The sequence below is a fragment of the Apium graveolens genome, chromosome 4 (assembly GCF_009905375.1).
Source record: "Apium graveolens cultivar Ventura chromosome 4, ASM990537v1, whole genome shotgun sequence".
Taxonomy (NCBI): Eukaryota; Viridiplantae; Streptophyta; class Magnoliopsida; order Apiales; family Apiaceae; genus Apium; species Apium graveolens.
In genome coordinates this window covers 260,989,902-261,002,622 of record NC_133650.1, presented here as the reverse complement: position 1 = coordinate 261,002,622, position 12,721 = coordinate 260,989,902, and the positions used below count along the sequence as shown (strand labels likewise).

At 37.9% G+C, this 12,721-nt stretch overlaps 1 non-coding gene across 1 annotated transcript; it reads right to left on the bottom strand.

Moving 5' to 3' along the window:
- Nucleotides 1-376: 376 nt before the first annotated feature.
- Nucleotides 377-483, bottom strand: LOC141722828 (small nucleolar RNA R71). Its single transcript, XR_012575828.1, has one exon. It is a non-coding gene; the product is annotated as a small nucleolar RNA R71 (small nucleolar RNA).
- Nucleotides 484-12,721: the final 12,238 nt, after the last annotated feature.

Genomic DNA, 12,721 nt, shown 5'->3' with positions numbered 1-12,721 from the left:
AGCACGAACGAGAGCTTTGATGGATTTTTCTCAACCCAAGATCAATGACATTCGATCTAGCATTGTCCGGCCAGCTGTCACAACTAATACTTTTGAGATCAAGCCTGGCATAATTCAATGGGTGCAGAATTCAATCCAGTTTGGGGGTTCTCCAACGGAAGATCCCAATACACACATTAGGGATTTCATAGAGATCTGCGACACCTTCAGGTTCAATGGTGTTTCTGAAGATGCTGTGAAGATGAGACTGTTCCCATTCTCTCTGAGGGACAAGGCTAAGAGCTGGTTACACTCTCTACCAGCTGGTTCGATTACTACTTGGGAGGATCTTGCTCAGAAATTCCTTACTAAATTCTTCCCTATGGCGAAGACAGCTGCAATCAGAAATACTATTACTCAATTTGCGCAGCAAACGGGAGAATCGCTAAGTGAAGCTTGGGAGCGCTACAAGGAGATGCTTAGGAAGTGTCCTCATCATGGAATTCCTGATTGGATGATCATCACTTATTTTTACAATGGGTTGGGAGCACAGTCCAGACCCATGCTCGATGCAGCATCAGGCGGAGCATTATGGGCAAAGAGCTATAAGGAAGCTTATGATCTAATTGAACTGATGGCTGCTAATGAATATCAGTATCCAACCCAGAGATATCCACAGGGCAAGGTAGCAGGAGTTCTTGAAGTGGATACAGCTACGGCTATCACTGCTCAACTAAAGGCGTTGTCTATGAAGATCGATTCTCTGGCTAACTATGGTGTTAAGCAGATAATTAGTATTTGTGAGCTGTGTGCAGGTCCGCATGCGACAGAGCAATGCGCTATATCTAGCGACTCAACTCAGTTTGTGAGCAACTTTCAGAGATCGCAACAACCATTTCCAGACACTTATCATCCTGACAACTGGAATCATCCTAACTTCAGCTGGAGCAACAATCAGAATGTGATGCAACAGCCGTTCCAGCCGTTTGGAAATAAGTTGTTCAACTCTCTTGGTTTTCAGCAACAACTCCAACTTCAACAACAAACTCATAATGCAGGTCTATCTTCGAATGAAAAATCTGAATTAGAGGAGTTGAAGCTTATGTACAAAAACCAGGCTCTTATATGCCAAAGCCAAGCTGTTTCTATCAAGACTCTGGAGAACCAAATAGGGCAAATTGCTAATGCCTTATTGAATCGACCACCAGGAACGCTTCCTAGTGATACAGAAGCCAATCCAGGAAAGAGGGAAGTTGAAGAACATGTGAACGCCATCACCTTAAGGTCTGGAAAGGTCGCAAGCCCCCAAATTCAGCAAGACGAAGAGCCTGAAAAATCTCAAGATTCAAAAAATGCAGTTGTGGCTGAAGAAGATGTGCATAAGGAAGTAGAGGTGGAACCAAGGAAGACTACTGTGGAACACACTCCTCCTGAGGGTAATACAGGGGAGAAACAGATCTATCCTCCACCTCCTTTTCCAAAGAGGCTGCAGAAGAAAAATCCAGATAAGCAGTTTGAGAAGTTTTTGGAGGTGTTCAAGAAACTTCATATCAATATACCTTTCGCTGAAGCTCTTGAACAGATGCCTAGCTATGCGAGGTTTATGAAAGGTATTCTCTCTCGGAAAGTGAAGCTCGATGACTTAGAGACCGTTGCTCTAACGGAGGAATGCAGTGCTGTGCTGCAACAAAAGTTGCCTCCGAAGCTTAAAGATCCTGGAAGCTTCACTATTCCTTGCACCATCGGAAACTTGTCATTCGACAAGTGTTTATGTGATTTAGGAGCTAGCATCAATCTGATGCCCTTATCTATCTTCAAGAAGCTTGGTTTTCCTGAGCCGAAACCAATATACATGTCATTGCAACTAGCTGACCGTTCCATCGCTTATCCACGAGGTATAGTGGAGGATGTCTTGGTCAAGGTGGATAAACTCTTCTTCCCTGCTGACTTTGTAATTCTTGATTTCGAGGAAGATAAGAAGATTCCCATCATCTTGGGAAGACCATTCTTGGCTACAGGCCGAACTATGATCGATGTGCAAAAAGGATAGCTTACGATGAAGGTTCACGATCAAAAGGTCACTTTCAATGTGTTCAAGGAAATAAAATTACCCACAGCTAAAGAGGAGTGCTTTAAAGTAGAGCAAATTCAGGTTTTGAATGCACCTCTGAGGAAGAGGAAGTTGGATGTGCCATTCGATTCTCTTGGGTTAGCAGAGCTGAAAATTTCTCAGGATCGTCTCGAGTCGTCTATTGAAGATGCTCCTACACTTGAGCTCAACCCACTACCAAATCACTTGAGTTATTCATTCTTAGGTGCACCCCCTGACAAGGGGTTGGGATATATCTTTGATGATGTAGAGGGTAGCCGAACGGATCCTCCAGTGCCTATAGAGGGTTCTTCTCATGTGCAGCAGGTAGTTGATAGGACTGGTGTTGGTGACGAGCAGTACAGGCGAGTAATTAGGCGTATGGAGGCCATGCACGAGATTCACCGTCATTTTGCTGAAGATTTGACACATGCTTTCGGTACTATTTTCCGAGACACTAGTGGCGAGGTTGATTGGCCACCTGATCCTTCACCCGACGAGGGTGAATCTCCCGCTAATTAGGTATGCCTGAAATCCTTATTTTTGCCTTCAATGAGGACATTGAAAATTTTAAGTTTGGGGGTGATAATGTAAGGATTAGTAGTGTGTGTCCATATAGATTCATATAGATTCATGTTGCATGTTTAGTTGTAGTTCATTCATATTTTTGTATGATTGTTCATTTAGGACATATTTGTTTGTTTTTATGTAATTTCATATAGTTGCATTTGCATGTATATTTAGCATGATCCCTTAAGATGAACTATGATATTTGATAAGTTGATGTTGATTTCCGTGTGGTGATGATGAATAGAGGGATGTTTAAGTCCTAATGAATTGATTTGCATGCCAGAAACAAATATTTTCACAAAGTCTTATAGGGTTGCTTTTGATCTAGATCATGATCATACTTGTTTGTTGTTGAGATTTAATCACTTGGTTATATTTAGAATTTGTGATATTCTCGTAGTGACGTAAAAATACTGATTCTTTTTATCTGGAGAAAAACTTGGATTTCATTGCTAGTTGTTGTAAGGCTAGGTGTCAAATGGCTAGTAGCCGGCTCATATTTTTATGAGTAGTCTAGGGTTGAATGAGATGGAGCGAAACGCACTCATTCAGAAATTGTTGAAAAAAAAAGAAAAAAAAAAGAAAAGAGAGAAAAAAAAAGAAAGAAAAAAAGTATGTGTTTATGCATAATTGATCAAGAGTGAGCTCTTTAATACTCGAGTTATTAAGTTCTAGGGGACTTTGTGCCTAGTGACCTAAGACTTTTATAGTCTGGGATCCGCTAACCTAACGCTCGCTACATGGGTATTATTGTATAAGTCTTTTGGGACCTCATTCATTGCACGATCAAATAAGCATCTTTGCTATGTGTTCAATAATAGTGTGAATCCTTGTATAACTCTAGTAGAAAGGAGGTGTTGTGAGTCATAATGCGTTTATTGTCTATTCTGTTTATAAACTTTTGATTGTTTCAATGATAGATAAGTTAGGGTTATTGATCTAGTATCGAGAGTATATCTGTTAAGCATCCACACACGCACGTTTCTGGTTTGTGAGTTGGTTTGTGGGATTTATTCAAACTCTATTTCAAGTTATTGCATTCTTAGAGGCATTGGCTTATTCATTTGGTTATGGTTATTCTGAGGGGATCGATTGCATTATCATTTAGTTGCATTCACGTAGTTGCATTCATGCATTAGGTTTGTTTTGTAGTTTTGAGTCTGTTTATGCTTGAGGACAAGCATCGATTCAAGTTTGGGGGTGTGATAAGTGGATTTTATATCCACTTGGAATGCTTTATTACAAGCTTAAATTGGTGTTTTGGACTCAAGTTGTTGGTATTTTGATGTGTTTTTATGTTAATGCATTTCAGGTATTAGTTAAATGAAGAAAAGAGCTTTTAAAGGAAATATGATTAAAAGTGATCAGAATTGGAAGCCAAGGCCATTGTCAAGTTGTAGAGAATCTCAATAGCTTCGCGTGGGAAGTTGAATCGCCTAATTCTGATGAGTAGAACTCAAGTTATGGTCAAAAAAAGATTCATCAGAATATTTTTCCAGTCAGTAGCTGAGCGCCCGCTCAGCTGCTCAGGGCGCGGCTGGTCGCTGATTTCGCTGAAAAAGCCTTTTTTGAGTAGAATTTGACGATTTTAAGGGTCCAGGTCCACTAGGGGCGTATATATACTTAAAAAAAGGGTTTTCATCATCCGGGAAGATTGGGATACCAAGGAGAAAACCTAGAAGCACAGAACAACTCCGAAAAAGAAGATCTTGTTTTTAACTTGTGATTCTTTGAATTAGTTGTAACTTTGGATGCTCGTTTTCGTTCTTGTTGAACCTAGATCTCGTTTATTCGTACTTTGATTATTATTTAGTTTATTAAGACCTTGTTTTATACCATGCTTTTATTGGAACCCATGGTGACGATGAGTTCGATTATGGGCTAATCGTTGTCATGGGATTCTAGCGGATTTACTTATGGATTTCAATAGTTAATTGTTTCGATATCTTGGTGTGTGGTGATTGATTGATATCCTAGTATTGGTTGTGCTTATTCGTCTTATGTGCGTAGCTAACATATAAGATAGCGTGTTAATCTCTATTGAAGCGACAGTGAATATAGAGGTTTAGAACTTGCCATGCTAGCATAGGTTCATGTATTTGTTATGCATGATTCGTAGGTAACTCTAACCGTTTTACTTTCCCTATGTAATCAAGATATATAACTTGTGTTTAAACCATTATGTTGTCAAATTCTATAGACATATAGGGTCTCAATATAATTGGTGCCTATTCAGCTTCTATCTCTTTTGTGGATGTCTGGTAGAATGGTACTCGTGCAATGAAAGTTGACGTTTATCAGTTTCGTGTTATCTGATTAGTGTCATCACCATCACATGCTAAGGTTAAGAACAATAAGGCTATTGAATGAAGTATTTAATGAAGTTAGGATCCCGTGTTTGTCATATATATTAATTCAACTTCAATTCTCTTAGTTAATGTTATTTAGTATAATCTCTTAGTTTAATAAAAACCCAATTTGTTATTTGTCTTAGCATTGAAAGATAACCATACATTGTTGCATATGTGCATAAATTGAACTTAACCTAAACCAGTCTCTGTGGGAACGAATCTGATTTATATCTTATACTACTTGCGAACGCGTATACTTGCGTGAATATTAGCGCGTGTTTTCGCCCTGACAGGCGCGCCTCCTCCTCCTCCATATCTAGATCAATTCTTATTTCCTTGATTTTCTCGGCATATTCTTATTTAAATTAAAGCATCTCAGCCATGATTTCCTCACCAAATTTCTCAAATGAATAATCAGGATCATTTGCTATGAAGCCACGTTGTAATGATGGAAGCCACGAGCAAAGGCCCATCAGTAATCTCCTTTTTTTCATCCAACCAGCCGTTTTTCTGTTGTTCCTCAAAATATTCCACTCTTAGGTTCATCTCAGCTAGTTCTTTATGAAGATTTGTGACAGTTTCATTGATAATCTTGAGCTGGGAGCCTTGATTTTCAAGTTCACCCTTTAAGAAAGAAATTTGAGAGTCCTTAGCCTTGAGGTCTTTGGGGTGAAGGAGACCTTTGTCTTTCAGGTTGTTTTGGAGAATGTTATTATCTCCTTGAAGCCTGTCCAGGCGCACCCTCTCCTCTAACAGCTTGTCCACAACCTGAGTGGAATGAAACATTAGTTGTCAAGAAGTTTAGATAGGAGCTTTGGTGGACTCTTCCAGGTCCATGGCTTGACATTTTTTAACCTCTTCATATGTAACATACATAGATGCCAAATGATCTAGATGGTTGAGTACAAGAAAACCTGTCTTATAGGGTGCACCCTCTGTCCTGGGCTTTTTGGGCGTGCCCTTGCCTTCGGTTAGATCCACAATAGTTCTTTTCGGCATGGGAGTAGGCTGAGGAACATGAACAGGGATAGGAGCAGAAGTCTGAGACTTTTGAGCATCCTTCTTTTGCACGCGCGCCTTTGGTTTGTCATCAAGGCACTCCCCGAAAGATTTTGGGATTCTTTGAGGGGCCATATCTACATAAATGCCAAGAAAATTATTTAATACAATTAAAAAAAGAAAGCACACCTTGTTTATGGGGCACACCATTATGGAATAAAAAACAGATATGTGAAAATGAAGACAATTAAAATGCAACATTATTTGATGATAAAATAAGAACACAATATTGTAGAGGATAATGAAGTAAAATTGATAAGAACATGTAAGGTGCAATGAAGAAATATAGTATAAGCTAGTTATAAACTATGAGGGTGCGCCCACATATAATAAGGCGCGCCATGTGAAGTTTTCAAACCTATGGAGGATGGGTCAAGAAAAGTGCAATATTCCACCTCTTCAGCTCCTTCCTTCATTTCATCATCACTGTCGACGTCTATAACTCATGAAATTGGATTACCTTTCCTAAATTTCACATATTTATATTTGGTCCCAACTAGTTCAAAAAAATCCCAACTCGCATTAAGTTGGACCTTGTTACCAGTGTCTTCAAGTTCCATCTCTCGGCCGTAACTTTCAATAAAGCTTTTGCACGAGCTTTGGGCGCATCCACAAGTTCATGAACACAAGGCTTATCTGTTGAATAAAATAAATATATATGTAATGAAAGAAAAAGAACAATTAAGGGGAAAGTATTAGGGCACGTCCTTACTTGGTTCAGTGTTCTAATTCTCGGCACGTCATATAGGTAGAAGAAATTCTCTTTCCTAACTTTTTCATGGATGACCTTTCCAGAATAGAATCCTTTCTTGTTGTGTTATTTATCAACCGCCAAGTAATAATAGCCGTGATCAGATTTACGAAGGCTAAAGAAATGACTTACGTCATCCATGATTAGCTGGGGGAAGTTTAAATCTATGTAAAGAATGTAAAAGGCTAAAACTAGTTTCTAGCTATTTGGTGAGAGTTGAAGGGGTGCCAAATCATATAGCTCAATTACATCCCTAAGGTAGGGGTGTAAGGGCGCACCCATATCCAGAGAAACTAGCTTCGAGCTGGTAACCATCCTGAAAATCCTAAAGTTTCTCCCGTAATTGAAAAGATGGGGGCGCATCATGCTCAAAGGGCGCGCCCACATGCCCTCTATGTCGTATAATTTCATTAAGCACTCCAACTGCTCATCAGAACAACTGGATGAAATCCCAACGCAGAACAGCTTCCCTTACTCCTTCCTGAAACGTTTCTTCGCAGCTTCTGTGCATTTCTCGTACTTGCTCCAATCAAAGTCAACCTCACTATCAAAAACCTCTCAATGCACGAATGGGATGGGCGAAGGTTCAGGAGAATTAGAAAATTGAAATGTGTCTTCATAAAAAAAGTTCATCTCATCACGCAGAGATGGAGAGTTCTCATCAGGGGCGCCCTTAAAATTGGGTGAACTAGGCGCGCCCTGAGATGACTAAGTAGACAAACTTGGACATATGGATTTGTAAGTCTCCTTGGATGGTCCAGCTCCCACATTTACACCTATATCGACACCCCTATATCTATCATAATTTAGGTCTTCAAGCTAGTCATTTAGTTCCGTGTCCTTTGGTGTTGGTGATCTCTCCTTAGAAATCAACTTCTTCTTTCCCTTTCTTTGAGCCAAAGGGATATCATTTATATATGAGTCACTTAATAATTCTTCCATGAATCTTGCTCTAAGAACTTAGGGGTTTTGTGGGCATTTGAAAAATCAGGTGTTAAAGGAGTGGTGGGAAAAGAGTAGATCCCTTGCTTAGTGCAGAAATCTTTGAATGGATGAAAAGGAGAAGGAGAGGATGCGCCCTCGTCATCCACCTGCCAAAATAAGAGGAAAATTCTATTGAGGGCGCGTTCAAAAGAAGAAATAAAGAATAATGGCAGGAAAGGGTAAATCAGAAGCCATTAGGTGCGCCATTAACAAAATTGGCACGCCCTATCTAAAATACGGCTTATTCAACGTCCTACTCAAAAAATAATAATAATTAATAACAACTATAGAAGGTGTAGTGAAATATTTAGGCGCGTCCTAAATTAAAGACAATTCTCTAAAAAAACCCCTTGACGCACGCCCTCAAGGTGAATTGGAAACAAATTTCGGATAAGATAACGGTTGGAATACCATAAATACCAATTTAAATTTTGAAACTTATAATTGTGGATCTAAAACGATACATACAAAATATTTACAAATATACACACAAGTATATGAAGAACACACAAATAAGAAATGAACAATCATATTAGGTAAGCAGCAGATTTATCAACTAAAAGCAAGAAAGAAAAGAAATGATTCATACCTTTTTAGAAGATAAGTAAGATGACCAGATTATAAAAACGGGATGGTGCTGCAAACGCCAGAATCTGGTAATTGGGAGGTGAAAGCGGGTGTGGTTCTTCTTAGAGAGAGAGATAGAAAGTAAAAAATGGTAAAGTAAAAAATAGAAAGTGAAAAGACTTGTATTTATAGGGGAAAATGACGTGAGACAACTGTCACATCACGTCGATCACTTCACCCACCACTCCCGAGAAAAATGGCATTTTTTACTTCGATAGCTGCGTCCTATCATAAGGGCGTGCCCTGTATAATGGGATAAAGCTTGTACAAATTTTTACAGATAAATGAAGAAAGCTAAAAATTTCATTCCCATTTTTAATGGTATATAAAATTTGAGGGGTAGTTGTTATGCCCAAAATTTGGTAGGCGCATTATCCGGGTCAAAAACGGGTCAATTGGATGAAATTAGGGCAAGAGTGCCAAGTTCAAAGAAAGATAAGGAAAACCTTGTTTCCCAAGAAAGTAAGGGCGCGCCCTCAGACTGATGAACATAGGACAATCCCTAATATTAAGACGATATGGCGCGCCCACAATGCCATAAAAATAGAGGAAGCCCTAAATTCTAGGAAAAAGTTAGGGCGTGCCCTCGAGTTATAAATGAAGAAGATTTTGAGTAATGATACAGGGTGATGCCAACACATGAGAGTGTTAGGGTGCACCCTAATAGTCAACCTGGCATAAAATGGAACTTCAACATAAGACTTGGACGAATTCTTTGGACGATTCGTGAGGATAGGAAGACGATGAATGATTATTACTAACGTATTTTCTGCAGGTACTCTGTTGAAGAATTCCTTCCTGTAATGCAACCACCATAAGGAGGTGTCCGTTGTCAGAGACCTCCAAAGGTATGCCTGGACGGAAGGCCTCCTCCTGCAATCAATGAGTGTCCTCATTGGGGATGTGGGGTGAATGCTGGTGTATGCTTTGGGAGCTCTGTCTCTGTGTCCTGTAGTTTACACCCAAAAGCTTGGGATCACTTGTTCTGTGATTTGGTAGAGGTTCCTTATCCGGGGGACAGGGATGCGTCCAACATTTGGGGTGAACCAAAGCTATACCTGCGTCCGTGGACTAGAGAAATAGCTCATAGCGTAGGGTTGTCCTCGGCCAGTGAGATGCCTTATCCATGCAGTTTTGAAGCTACGGATGAGCCTTGGACCTTTGTGGTTGGGCCTCATCGGTGAACATTCCTAAAGCTAGTAGAAGACAGTTTCCGGTGGGTTTCCTATGGGGCCTCGGGATGAGAAATTTAAGCCCATTAGGTTTCTTATTTTCAAGAATTACATTGGTTTGATTCCCTATAAATATGAAGTTGAGAGCGCAAAAGGGCCACCACTAACACTAAGCAATCTCAACCACCATTTATCACAACCACCAAATATTGTTCACATTTTTTGACAAAAAATCACCGTTACAGATTTTTTTTCCGGCTACGAACCTTGAAATTTGTAGCTACCAAATTCCTCTATCGAACAGATGTTTCAATTCAGAATTGTAAAATTTGTTTATAATAACTTTCAAAGTTTCTCATCTTGTTACATGATTTGTGATATAAATACAAACCTGAATAGAAGGAGAAAAATCTGTCCATTTGGGTCGTAAGCCATCCGGTCCATAACCGGAGGGAGCCTAGTCCAAAGTCTAAGGATGTTCAACGTACGGTTGAGTGGTTAAGCAGGACGGAGTATAGATTAGACATGGTTTACGCCTTCACAACGACCACTTCCCCAGAAAGGAGGAACCGAACCGAAAGTGAGGAAGGGCAATGTTAATATGGTGACAAATTTGCACACTTGCAAGTAGGGGGAGCAAACCTCGGATAAATTCAGTTTTTAGATAAAGCATGAACCGGAACTGAAAGTGTTCGGGTTTTAAAATTAAAAACCGCAACCGCAACCAATCTATCAGATCAGTTTCGGTTTTAAAAACTCTGGATTGGTTTATATCAGTTCGGTTTCGGTTGCAAAACTGGTTAAAAAAATGTATTGCATAATAAAAAAACAAAATTAAATAAATAGGTAGTTCTGAAAAATTTCCAAACATTCTGTGAATGTGATACCATTATTTTCTAATAGCAAAAACACAATTATCCATACTTATTATAAGCATGAATTAGGGATGACAATCGGGTCAGATCGGGTTGGGTATTGCAGAATTCATATCCAAACCCGAAAATTTTATCCATACCCGAACCCGACCAGAACCTGAAAAATACCAGAAAATGAATACCCGAACCCGATCCATCAGATTTCGGATCGGATTCGGGTATAGCCGAAACCCAATTTTTTTTTGAATTGGATATTCATACCCGAACCTGAAACCCGAACCCGAAATCTGAAAATTTGTATAATTATTAATATTGCAAGTGCTTGGGATCGAACACGCGACTTGCAGAGAAAGAGTTTTAACTTGTAATTTTCAACCACTCCACCACATCATTAATTGTGTTATTATAGGTATAGCTAATATTAAAAAAATTACTTAATTGATACCCAATTTTTTAGATTTATCATTAAAAGATGTTTTTTAACTTATAAACCTTATGGCCCGTTTATATGATTGAATAATTATATTTCATTGAACTTTATAATTAGTTAATTTTTAACATAAATATAAAAATATATGTTCTAAAAATTATAGAATAATATGTATAATGTATATTATATAAAATAATATATATAATATTATAATATGTAATATATAAAATTCTAATATTTTATATATATAATAAGTTCAGGTTTTTTCGGATTTCGAATTCAGATCGGGTTTGGATAGAGTTTCGGATTTCGGATCAGGTTTCAGATCGGTATACCTAATATCCATTCCAAATCCAAAAAATTTTGGGTTTAAAAATTAAATCCATATCCAAATCCAAAAAATTGGTTTCGATAAATCCAAAATTGCGAATTTCGGATCGGGTATCCGTCGAATCGGATTATTTTGTCATCCCTAGCAGGAAGCCTGTGAATGTGCCTCTGGACGCGATTGAAATTCGCAACTCCAAAGGCTGTAAGATCCTCTTCAGATCTCGAGAAGAAATTGTATGCTTGCTAAACAAATGCAAGCATCTTGTCAATATTACAACCAGAGTTACCATAACATAAATTTAAAATGCATAAGGTGATTAACAATATCCATATGATCAATCATTTCCTTACATATTTAAATTTTGATAAACATTAACTTTATAATAACTAGTTCACTATTTATTTTTGAAGAGAAAAAATTGTTAGGGACGAAAGCAAATACATATTGGATTGTCATATAGATTATCTTTTGATCTATTTTGTAGTCAGAACTAGCAGCTATTACTAGATATAATTCCGCAATCAATGACCAATCAGCCGGTCAAAAAAACTCAGAAGAAACATTATAGTACATGACAGATGAGTCTGCTATGTATTCGGAAGTACATGCAACAATAAACCTTAAGGTTCCAATAACTAAAGGCGATTTCCAGCAAGAAAAATGCATCCCACTGATACTGTAAAACGATTGCCGTTTGTATTCATACAACAAAATAAAACATACATCAGGCCCTAGAAGTAATCAGTAATTAAGTGAACACCTTAACACTATGGCATGGTATTAGATACTACTGTTGCTTACTGCTAGTTTGCTCAATATACTACAAAATGTTAATAATTTGATGTTTTATATGTATACATATATTTGTTAATTCCAAATATATATACATATATATATATATAGGGTTGAGCAAAACCGAACCAAAACCGAAAAACTGAACCGAACCGGTAAAATTCGTTTCGGTTTAGTTTGGTTTAAGGTTTTTTAAAAAATTTCGGTTTTTAGGTTTTATCCGAAATAAAATCGGTTCGGTTCGGGTTTTTAAAATATTAATTCGGTTTTAACCGAATTAACAGAATAGTATAAATATTTTTTTTTAAATTATATTTTATAAATAATATATTATAAATAATTAGATACAGACTATACAGTTGATACACATTAATTAAAAATAATAGCATACTTGGATGTTTAAAGCCAGACAAGGTTAATATGACCTATATGCGGTGGCGGAACCAGGACTGAAATTCGGGGGGGGGCTCAAATATTTAATTATAGAATATCCATACCATGAAAAAACATACAATATTAAAAAAAATACAACTAACCTTTAACTTCAAGTAGTTGTACTATTCTTTTCCGAAAAAGTGATAGATGATAGTTGGATCCTGCGATTTTGCATATTTTGATAGTGTTGTAGAATAGCTTCGTTATCCACACTTGTAAAAATAGCTTTCTAAATATATATCATCATACTATCATTCAGACATGCATCTCCCATCC